This window comes from Podarcis bocagei (assembly GCF_964188305.1).
Source record: "Podarcis bocagei genome assembly, chromosome: 1".
Lineage (NCBI taxonomy): Eukaryota > Metazoa > Chordata > Lepidosauria > Squamata > Lacertidae > Podarcis > Podarcis bocagei.
Window position 1 is genome coordinate 26,855,692 of NC_138125.1, and position 8,318 is coordinate 26,864,009.

At 50.6% G+C, this 8,318-nt stretch overlaps 1 protein-coding gene across 5 annotated transcripts in view; it reads right to left on the reverse strand.

Annotated features, from left to right (window-relative positions):
• FLRT2 (fibronectin leucine rich transmembrane protein 2) overlaps window positions 1-8,021 on the reverse strand; it is a 91,138-nt gene extending 83,117 nt beyond the window's left edge. For 2 of the 5 annotated variants that reach the window (XM_081173185.1, XM_081173187.1), the window contains exon 1: window positions 7,020-8,021. The gene's annotated coding sequence lies outside the window, so the exon portion shown is untranslated. Of the gene's footprint in view, window positions 1-1,976; window positions 2,099-2,632; window positions 2,774-7,019 lie in introns of those variants that run through there. The other 3 variants (XM_081173186.1, XM_081173188.1, XM_081173190.1) reach the window with 3 other exon arrangements.
• Between the last annotated feature and the right edge of the window lie 297 nt (window positions 8,022-8,318).

Below are 8,318 nucleotides of genomic sequence, written 5' to 3' on the forward strand. Positions count from 1 at the left end.
CTCTACATACTTGAGAGTTGCCTTTCTAACCACTTACAGACATGTTTGCATTGCCGATTCTCGCCTGAAACCACAGCCCATGTAAGGCATTTTTTGAAATGGGTGGAGATGGGGTTGTTTTCAGCAGATAAGCCTAAGTCTGTATCAGGCTCTCCAGCAGACCAGGATATAATCATGACTTATAGCAATGGCTCAAATTAAATCCAGATACTGAAAATCATATGCAGATAAAAATCACATATACATATGAACAAGTCAATCCTTAGCTTAGCTTGTTTGCATTCCATCAATTTATCTTTTGTCCAAGTCCTAGACTTCTGCACACCGTGTCCAACATTCTGATCAGAGGCCAGTTTGCAAACAGAACATTATCACCATGCCAAGGAGGTCCAATTTTCAGTGGGGCTTGGCTGGCATCTCATAGAATAATAGAATCTAGTCCAACCATCCTCTTTTGTTTTCTTTTTAACCATTGCAATGCCACCTGCAACTAACCAAGCCTGTTTTAAAACCAAGGTAAAATCCCAGTTGCATAGGAGCAGAACATCCTTTCAAAAAGTGAGGTACTTTACCACTTATTGGGACTCATGGGAAGTTTTGGGTAAGGCGTTTGTGAGCTCAGAGCAGTGTGAAAAGTACTGAGGCTGCCTAGTGTTCCAAGTGCAATATTTTGATGGGTCAACTTAATGCAGGGGAAACTGGCAGAAGGAGAAGGGAATGGAGATTCTCTAAGTGTGATGGGTGAAAATTATTTTCGAAAGGTACTGAGTAGGTGCGGGTGGTGGTGGTTTTTGTTTGCTGAAATATAAGCATAGTGGGGTGTGTGGATTATGCGCATCTTAAAGTAATTTAGGCAAAAAGAATCAGAAGAAACAATCCCATCATATCTAAACAGAAAAGGCTAGTTGCACAAGGCTTGCAAAACATTTTCCTGCCTTTATTCTGTGTTCTTTTCAATAGATCAGATAGGTTACTGCAATTCTGAAGGAAAATGAATCACCGTTATCTCAGAAGGCCTCCTGCCCAGCTTTGCCCCTCCTGTGCTTGCAGGAGTCCCTGCCTCCTAGGATAACAAAACAAAGAAACAAAAAAGCACGCCAGTATAGTACTCTTTCTGTTAATATCAAGATGCTGCAGTCTTTGGTCAAAAAATGCCACTTTCAGTGCATTTCTGTGACACAGACCATGATGGGATGACCTGACTGTCCTTTTGTCCCTCTTGAATCCAGAATGGATTTGCCAGTCCCACTGGAGCAGGAATTCTCTAGTACATGCTACGTAAATAAATCCATGAATGAACTCCATGGGAGTTTTGTCTCATTGAGGACTGCAGGATTAAGCTGCCTGGAGAAGATTACATTCCAGATCCCAATTGGCATGATTGGTTTGTAAGCACTAAGAGAAGGTAAATAAGCTTGGGTGTAAAAGGATAGGCTTTGCCTATGCTAAGCAAATGCTCTCTCCCTCTATCTCTCTCTCTTTCTCTCCTAAACCAAAGATAAAAAATGAAAAATCCCACAAAGGCAAAAATCTAATCAGCACTTTCTATACACAAGTCCAGGCTTCTGCATGGATTTCTGCCTTGGACTTTATTAGCTTATTGTAAGCCTTAAAACAGATTTCCTCCATTAAAATTAATTAAAAGCTCCTGTTGACTGATTCTCCATTCCAGAGAGGAAGGTTGATGGCTTCTCCCTCAGTTTTCAGGCTGCTTCCCCCCCCCCCCAACTGCTTGCTTCAACCCCCTCCACTCTCTTCTCTCTGGCTTGTCAGTAACCCTCAGACCAGCTTCATGAAATAAGGCTGCTGTCCACTTGATGGACTTGAAATGCCATCTCTGCCTCCTCCTCCCTCCCCCAAGCCATCAGATCCGCCTTTATGTAGCTATTGATGGGAATCTGATGAATACTGATGCAATTTACCGCTGCCTCCCCGCACCCCTCCATTTGAATTTCATAATGCTTGTCAGCACTGACTTAACCTGATCTTCTCTTTGCCAGCTTGGCTTTCATCTGCTCAACTTCTCCATTCCATAACACACACACAAAAGGAAATCTCTTCCCTTCTTTCTTCCAAAATATAAACCTCACTTGCTTCCAGAATGCCAAGTAGTAGCTCTTTGCTCGATGGTGTGAGGATACTGATGGGAGGAGGGGACAGAGGCGGGTCGTCCCTTTCAAGGCTAGGAAATAGCCAGAGGGCACATTTGGAACAGTCAAGAGTCAGGTGGGGGATGAAGGAGAAAAAGTAAAAAGCTGCCCTCTACGTTCATCTGGATTCTCATCCTCTCTCTCACACACACAGGCTGAAATACACAAGCTGCTGCACAGCGATCGCATCTTTCCCTTTCCACTTGTCACATACAGCCATTGATAAATTTCCCAGTGGGGATGCCTGCGCGTGTGTCCCTGTCAGTCGCGCACCACCCCTCTAGCCTAAGCAGGCGGCTGGCCATTTGCCCCTCATCCCGTCCACACCTGGATCCCAGGCCACGAACTTTTTGCATTTGGCACTATGGGGGCGATGGTTGTAATGGCAGGGGGGCTTCCCTCCTTCTGGGAGGGGGGAATATTAGAATCATTGAATCGGGGTAGGGGGGAATCCTGAGACAGGGACGCGAGCCCGACTGTACCTGCAGGCTCCGATCCTGAAGCGTTGTCCTCGGGTGCGCATAATCCCCGGGGAGTCTCTGCCCCCCTCCAGCGAAGACCCCCAAACTTTGGCGGCCGCCGCCACAGCAGCAGCAGTAACGTTGGTCTCCGAGGTGCTGGGAGAGCAGCAACGGTGGGATCGTCCCCTCGCCGCGGTGGGGTCGTCGTCGTGGTCCTCCGCCTCCTGCTGCTGCCCTCGCCCGCAGGCTGCGGGCGGCGCTCGCCTCCGGGGCCGCCGCCTGCTGCTGCTTCTGCTCTGCGGAGCGAGCGCGGCACTTTCTTCCGCCTTCCCCGCTTACGAGGCAGCGGCAACATCCTCCTCCTTTCGCCTCCAACGCGCAGCCCGGGGCTCCAGCATCCCCGAGAAGGCAAGCGCAAAGGCGCACACCTCTTCCTCTCTCTCCTCGGTCCCCACCTCTCAAGGAGAGAGAGAGAGGACACACCAGGCAGAGAGGGACGCCAACAACTCGAAATCAACAGAGACGTCCGGGAGAGGAGCGAGCTCTAATCAGCCTGCAGAGAACAGTTGGTGGTGGTGTTTTCCCCTGGCCTGGGGTTGGGTTTTTTCTTTTCTTTCTCCCCTCGGTCCTCGGAGCTCAGGAGAGAGAGGATCCCACGAGGAGGAAGCGCAGGCGAGCAGCACCCCAGAAGCCTCCAGGGGCGCCGGGCGCATGCAGACGTGCACGCGTGAGCGCGTGTGCGCTCGAGCGCCTCTTTCCCCTCTGGGCTCGGAAAGTCCAGCCGCGCTGGCAGGTTGATCCTGGGCGTCAGGAGATCTCCGATCGGACTCTAATGGCAGCCGAGCCTTTCTGTCTCCCCCACCCCTCTCTCCCTCTCCTCTCTCTCCCTTTTGCTCGCCTGACACCCCAGGGAGATGTTTACAGTAATGAATTCGGGTTGATAGCCATCTCTCTCTCTCTCTCCTGGAGTTCCTCCCACATGGCGAGTTTAAAGAATGCTTGGAAGGCAGGGCTGCAGCCTGAAAGCTTTCCAAGAGGCAAAGTCGGGCTCGGGTTCTCCCCCCCCCCCCAATTATTTAACCCACCCTTCACCGTCAAGTTCTTTAGCCAAAGAGGCGCTTCTGCCTCAATTCTTATTAGGAGTTTCTCCCCCTCCTCCCCTTTTGCGCGCAGCTATCAGATAGAATACGGGAAACAGCACCAAGCGGCGTCTTAGGCGCTCAGCCTGATCTACTTCTCGGCTCGGCTCTGGACGTGCGGGCGGGCGCGCGTGTCATTAGCTGCTTTAATTGCCCCAATAGAGGCTCCCCGACAAAAACATCAGCAGGGCTTCCAAGGCAGGCAGGATTTGAGTTTTTCCTGGCTCTCTTTTTTTTTTTTTTATCCCGACCATTAAGAATAAAAAGCCACTTGGTTTTATCCTGCGCTGAACAGGCGCCCCGCTTGCAGGGAAAGGAACTCCCTTCCCTGGGATAAAATGAATTAATTGTAGTCATTAGGAAAGGGAAAAGGAGGAAAGAGGCAGAATGTTCACCATAGCGGTGTTATTTCACATGTCTGCAGCCTACGGTGAGATCCCCACCACCACCACCACCTTTGGACTTTTACCTGGCAAAATCAAATCAATAAATACATCAGCCGATCCCCGGAGAAAGAAGAGATCTGTTTTGTGTTATCTTGACTTTTCTAAAGGACAGAAGAAATCTAGGCGTCTCTGCCTCATAACTGAATAAATAACCTCCAACCCCAAATGCTACATTTGCGAGAGGGGCAGCCAGTAAACCCCTTTTATTTAAATTTTCGGCTACTGCACGGAGGGCACATTTTCACCAGACTAAAATGAAATTGATCGTTTTTATACTCTTTGAGAGCTTTGCTGGATACAAATGGAGAGGAGGGAGAAAAAAAGGCGGCTGTACCTGCAAGACTTTGCTGATAAAAAAATGAATATACATTATCGGGTTGCATGTCTCTGACATTAATTTTAAGCACCAGGGAGGGAGGGAACTCGGTGAAATTTGTCAATTTCAGGGATCCTACAAATTCTTATTTTGGAGGAGGGGGTAGTTTTTTAAAAAGCGTTTGAAATCACTCCTGATTTTGTTTTTTTTCCATGCTGACTTGTTTTCCCTCCTCCGAGCATCTGGACTCGAGGTTCTAGAGCTAAAGAGCCTAGTGGATTGACACTAGTGTCGCGAACTCATTCCTGGTTCATCTGCAGGGAAAGGGAGGGTTTCACACCTGCCTTCTCATCATCTGATGACTGCCACGCAAAAGGGTGCCTTGAAGGTGTGAGTGGGCCACCACAGACCCAACGCCACGAGGAGAAAGCCCACATGGCCTCAAGCGCGAGGCTTTTCCACGGAGCCAGTTCACACCCTCCGCAGAGAGCCATCAAGTGTACAGCAATCAAGTGTAAGCTAAATAAACCCAAGTGCAGACGCTGGAGTGAAGCAGGCCTCGACTCAAACTACTGAGAATTCCCTTGAGCGAAACGTCCTATTGACGCTAAGAGCCGGTTAGAGGTACTGTATTTCCGTTTCCCCCTTCGATCACACGTACAAGCCACACGCTCGCTCTCCATGCCTCAGCCACCCATCCCCAGCAATGTGTTGGCGGGTCATACAGACGCGTTGGGCGTTTTGGACACGGCCTAAGCTACCTCCTACCTCCGAAGGCACATCCCCAAACGCAGGAAAAGGGGTACATATATGGCAAGGGAAGGCAGCACGCATGGCTGTTCCAAAGCAGAGGGCTATGATATTGCCCAGATTACACGGAGAAATGGAATCAGCTCAAGGAGGGAAGGACTGTAGTAGCTCAGTGGCAGAGCGCCTGCTTTGCGTGCAGAAGATCTCGAGTTCTATCCCCGGCATCTCCAGGCAAGGCTGTAGGAGACTGAAACCCTAAAACCCTAGAGGGTTGATGCCAGTCATTGTAGATGCTACGGGACTAAGGCAACTTCCCATGTTCCTGATGAGCTACACTGTTATCAAAGCCTGGGACAAAAATATGTCCCTCTCTCTCACAGCCCATCTGTGAGCTTGGGGATCATGGCACGTTCATTCCTGGCATGGCTCTCGCGGGGTTCACAGCCTGCAATTTATGTACTTTTCCAAGACAGAGGAACTCCTAAACCCGCTAAAGGGGTCCAGCCCCCGCCCCCATGCCTTCGAAAAATGAAAATGCTGGTGCGCAGACCCCGGAGAAGAAAGCCAGAAGGAGCATCCAGCCAGTCTCTGAAACGGAAGCGCTGACGAGAGCCTGGCACGCAGTGCTGCTGGCACTGTTATCACAAAAGCAGAATCGCCGCTGGAGAGGAAAGGGGGGGGAGTCTCGGCGAAATCAAGACGGTGCGGGAGGGTATCCCGATAACTCGGAATGAATGAGGGTCCGGACTCGAAGGAGTTAACCCAGCCCTAACGCTCCCGCACCCCTCTTCTGCGGAGGCGAAAAGGGGGTGGTGGAGGAAAGACATTTGCCAGACAGTGATTGACTGATGGGGGAAGAAAGGAGGTTTGTTTCCGTCAGCAGTAGATCTGGATTAAAATGGGGAGGGGCGCTAAAAGGAAGGAGTGCAGGCAGCGGGTGCTGGGGGGAATAAGCCACTCAGAGCTCTCCAATCGATTGATTCTGGATCCTAATTTTGCACGGGGAGGGAGAGAGAGAAGGGAGGACGCTGCTTTTCTCTGCAGCCCGATCTGGTCCAGATTTGTCAGGGACGTAAAGTCCCGTTGAACTCGCCGGAGCTTCCTTGCGCGTAAAGGCGCACTGGTTCCGGACGCAAAAGACGAACCGGCGGAGCAGAGGCACCGTTTTGAAACGTTACACACACACACACACACACACACACACACACACACACACACACGATTGTCACTACCTCAAGGCTTGAGAACTTGAACTTGAAGGCACGGAACGGCCTGATTTACAGAAGCCATCAGAATCCACCCACGTGGACCTTTTGCGCGAGAGTGGTGGGCAATGGAAAGGAGACACCGTCACTAATTCACCCAGAAAATGTGTTCGTGTGTGTACTTGAACTAGCACCACCAAACTTAATCTGCCATGCAGAAACCGAACTGTCATTGGTTTGAAGGGGACTACTCTGGAGTAGGCAGTTTCAGGATCGCAGATATATTATTATCATTATCATTATTATGCCCCCCCAATGCATACACAACTCTTCCTGCCTATGGAGAGAGAATCCACAGCCTCCACCTCTCTCTCCCTCGCTCGCTCCGGAGTCACACCGACTCTAACCTTGCACACCTCTCTGGTCCCCCCCCCCCCATGAAACTTGGAACTCTGGGCGACTGAAATGGCCCGAGTTCTTTCTCCCCATCCATCCATCTCAGATGGTGACGCCTGCAGCACGAAGGCAGCGAGGAAAAAGAATTCGCTTTACCTGACGAGAGTGCGCCGCGTTTCTCCTCTCGCTGGAGCTCACCCAAACCCCACTGGGTCAGGAAGGTGGCGAGGGCAGCCGCTCGATTCCTGCATTGTACTGATTTAAGGATCACCGCCAAGGTCTGGCTTTGTTCCATAGCTGGCAAGAGCCACGCTCGCCGTCCTCATAATCTCCGGCTTCCACCGCCGCCGCCGAAGAGGCTTCTCTCGCCGAAGAGCGCCCAGCGGAGGGATCTTCTGGAGCCGCTGTCCAGCCGGTCATTCAACCCAGAGCGCCAAGATGCAAAAGACAGCCGAGCATGACCAAATGCCTCGTTCTTCTCCGCCTCCGGCCCGCAAATCTCTCTCCCTCTTTCTTTCTCCCCTCTTTCCCCAAAGCAGATCCTCGATGCACCAGATGGGTGCCCCTCCGTCTTCCCAAAGCGAGCCTGCCTGGCGGGTTTCACAAGCGGGTGGCTGCAAGAGCAGCGGCAACAGCAGCGCGCAGCGACGCCTGCCTCAAACAGCGCCTTCCTCGAAACTCAGCCGTCTAGCAAAGAGCGGCAGGCAGCGGCCGCTTAACCCTTTGAGGGCGGGACGCTGAAAGAAGAGCCGAGCCTGTGAGAGCAAGAGAGGGAGAGAGAGAGGTCGCTCTGTTGTGGCTGGCCCAGCACAGAATGTCTGGAGAGAGAAAGTGAGAGGCTTGCATGCCTGGGGAAACTTACAAACACACACACACACACACACACACACACGAGAGATATCCTTCGGGAGATCAGCTGCGTGCCTCTTTTGCAAACGTGCCGCCTCGTCTCGTCTCAAGGGGTGGGTTTGGAAAAGAAAGAACAGGCATAATCTGCCACTGGACTCGAGAGGATAGGGGCGGGTGGGGAGTGTTTCTACTTGGGATCTTTATTTTCTGCACTTACAGACCTTTTAAAAAAATATTTCCCGTGAAAAGTACGTGGATTTAGGAGCCACTTCGGAGGGATTTCGCCTCTGATCCTTGGATTTCGTGCGTGTGGCATGACTTTATTTTTTTTTTTTTAATAAATTTTTATTGGTTTTACAGCATTTTTAAGAAAAACAAACAAACACAAAACAAAACAAACATAGAAAATACTTTCAAAGATATTTTCATAAACCTCTTTTCTTGGACTTCCCCATACCTCCCCTCTCTGCATCCCAGTGTCCATATTTGAGCTAGCAACTTCCAATTGTTACTTTCTAATCTCTGTCATCTTAGTCCTCCTTTATTATCTAACCTTGTATCCCTGTACCCTGTTACTTCTAGCAACCACAACATTTTAACATTCGT